Genomic DNA, 3,572 nt, shown 5'->3' with positions numbered 1-3,572 from the left:
TGACAATTCCTTTCAGTATTCAATACTGCCTTCTCACGTTGCCATCCTGATAAGTCAATGTTGACTTTTATAGAAGAGATATTCATTTTCCAAAACATCGCAGTTCTTCCACATAAAACATGTTCCTTAATTCTACAACACTTATTCAAAAAATGGCTCTGAGCCCTATGAGACTTAACATCTATGGTCATCAGTCCTCTAGAACTTAGAACTACTTCAACCTAACTAACCTAAGGACAGCATACAACACCCAGCCATCACGAGGCAGAGAAAGTCCCTGACCCCGCCGGGAATCGAACCCGGGAACCCGGGCGTGGGAAGCGAGAACGTACAACAGTTATTGTTTCTATACAGGCTACACTTTAGTTTCTTTTTTTGGCGTGCTTTTGCCTAGAGCGGAATGCTGTCTGTGTATTTCAATGGTCAAATTTTTCAGTGTAACGAAAATATGATTCTCTATAAATTGTTCGAAACAAAGAGTAGGATATGACCAAATGAGGAAGCAAATAGACCAGCGTGAGGACTAGTTTTGCGAAAAACGATTTAACTTCTTTAAATAAATCAGGGTAACTGAGAAAAACTTAAATCTTTCGTTGCTGTCATACTAAAGTCATACGCAGTGTTTAGAATTGTCACGTCGATGTCTCATATCTGCCTAGTGTTAGCGAGATGCTTTAGGAGCTTTAAGTAGAATGCTATGGACCACAGGGTGTACTCAAAAAATGTCTGAAGTAACTAATTGTGTTTTCTTATACACCATAGTTATTGTTTTGCACCACTACTATAAATCTCAGAAATTCTGCTGGTTTGTACATAATGCGGATGTAGTGGAATATAGATGCTCCAGAAAGTGGCGCAAAATGTGCAAAATATTGATTTGTGTTATGTCAAAGTCATCTGTAAATATTATGTCGATATTTTGTGACCATACTTTGTCCATAATTAGCGTCCTGATATAATCGCTCTTAAACAAAAAAAATTAAGTCTGAAATCCTAGGTTCACTTGAAAATATGTATCTATTAGGCTGGTGCAGAAGTTCACAGCTTTTTTTTTTTTGTCAGCTGGTATTCAGGTTGCTAAGGGTTTATTTAACGATTGTCAGTTTTTATTGTTAGTTCACTGTTGCTATTTGAGTTTACATGTTGAAATTTTGTGTCTGAAGATAGTGAGTGGAGCTGTCGACGCTACAAAATGGAGTACAAACAGGATAAATCGGAACATTTCCGACATTTTACACGGTCTGAGTTCATTCGAGGGGCTACAGCAGCGGAGGCACCCAGAAACATTTGCACCGTGTGTGGGGATAATACTATTGGACAGAGAACTCTAAGGAAGTGGTTTTCTCTTGTTAAGGAGGATCGTTTTGACGTTAATGATTTCGCTGTTTAATGGAAGTCGTTCACACTCATGAACCCACAATGATCCACGCGAGTGTACTCGAGAGCTGGTAAATGTGGTAAACTGCAATTATTTCACCACCGTACGAATTTAAGTGCAATTGGAAAGGCTCAAACATCAAGAGTACGGGTGCCGCATGCCCTAAGCCAAAATCACAAAATCAGCAGGTGACCACATGTGCATCATTGCTTGGCTCGTGAACAACACCGGCGATGACTACTCCGTACCGCTATTGGGGTGCAAAATAACTGATGATGGTCGAAGAACAGAGGATATAGATTATAGACTGGAAATGGCAGGGAAAGCGTTTCTGAAGAAGAAAAATTTGTTAACATCGAGTATAGATTTCAGTATCAGGAAGTCGTTTCTGAAAGTATTTGTATGGAGTGTAGTCATGTATGGTTCAAATGGTTCAAGTGGCTCTGAGCACTATGGGACTTAACATCTATGGTCATCAGTCCCCTAGAACTTAGAACTACTTAAACCTAACTAGCCTAAGGACAGCACACAACACGCAGTCATCACGAGGCAGAGAAAATCCCTGACCCCGCCGGGAATAGTACCCGGGAACCCGGACGTGGGAAGCGAGAACGCTACCGCACGACAGCCGTGTATGGAAGTGAAACATGACGATAAATAGTTTGGACAAGAAGAGAATAGAAGCTTGCGAAATGTGGTGCTACAGAAGTATGCTAAAGATTAGATGGGCAGATCACATAACTAACGATGAAGTATTGAATAGAATTCGGCAGAAGAGGAATTTGTGGCACAACTTGACAAGAAGAAGGGACCGGTTGGTAGGACATGTTCTGAGGCATCAAGGGATCACAAATTTAGCACTGGAGGACAGCGTGGAGGGTAAAAATCGTAGACGGAGACCAAGAGATTAGACGGAAACCAAGAGATGAATACACTACGCAGATTCAAAAGGATGAAGGTTGCAGTAGGTACTGGGAGATGAAGAAGCTTGCACAGGATAGAGTAGCATGGAGAGTTGCATCAAGCCAGTCTCAGAACTGAAGACAGCAAACAACAACAATGCTAACACAGGGAAACGAAAGGAATGGTTGAGCCCAGCAAAGCAGCAACTCCCGGAACAACGACCTGTAATCATCTACAAAAGATGATGTTATGCATCTAGTGCGCTACGAATTGCTTCCCCGAAGTGTAACCATCACTGCTGACGTTTATTCTCAGCAACCGAGACGTTTTGCAGACGCAATCCAAGAACGACAAGGAGGAAGACCGCGTGAAGTGATGCTACTCCACGATAATGACCACCCGCATTTTTCTAGGCTGAGGGAAGACACTATACGGGAGTTGTGTTGGGGAGTCCTTCCGCAACCACGTTATTCAGCTGATCTGGTGTCCTCAAACACAGATACAACCTTGAAGGAACTTCCCTTTCCAATGAAGATGCTCTATGAACATGGCTCGACGAGTTCTTCGCCTCAAAACCACGTGATTTCCACAGTCGCGGAATATAAAACGTACTCCAGCGTTGACAGATTGTTTTAAATAGAGAAGGAGAATGTATTATTGATAAACGTCTGTGTTACGTTAGAACTTATGCACCAGACAAATACCTTTTCTGCATGAGACACGGCAGTCCGCAGAGCTTACCGGTGTGACGGGATGCCGCAGCGTGAGGGGAACGTGCATCCAGCCATGAGGTTGCCCCGCTGAACTGCAGGCGTTCATGAACAGTACAAGGCGTAGGGTAGTATCTGACAACTTCTCGGGCTTCAAACTACCCATTTCAGCGATAGTATTGCTCGTAACGGGAATATTTTTCAATCTCTGAGTTTTGACGTTATAACAACAGCAGCTGCCGAAGAGCACTGAAACACATAAATCAAAAGAAGGCAGCTGTAGTAGACGAAATTCCTTCAGAATTCTTGAAACTCTGGGTGAACTTACCTTCGTAGCACCATTCCACTTAGTAAGCGAGATATATGTATCGAGTAACACATACTCTGACATCAATAAAAAATATAAAACAGCAATTCGGAAGATGCTGACATCTGTGAAGAATATTACGGCTACGAAGAAGTCTCGGACGAAATATCAGCACAGGTCAGTTACTGGATGCAGCAGTATTCCGAGCACTTTATTCACCGTGGTCGTTTCTTTACGTTTGATTAGCCAGATAGGATTCTACAAGCAGTCAGCT

The sequence above is a fragment of the Schistocerca gregaria genome, unplaced genomic scaffold (genome assembly GCF_023897955.1).
Source record: "Schistocerca gregaria isolate iqSchGreg1 unplaced genomic scaffold, iqSchGreg1.2 ptg000338l, whole genome shotgun sequence".
Classification (NCBI taxonomy): Eukaryota; Metazoa; Arthropoda; class Insecta; order Orthoptera; family Acrididae; genus Schistocerca; species Schistocerca gregaria.
The sequence above is the reverse complement of the archived record's forward strand: the minus strand, read 5'-3'. Positions refer to the sequence as shown.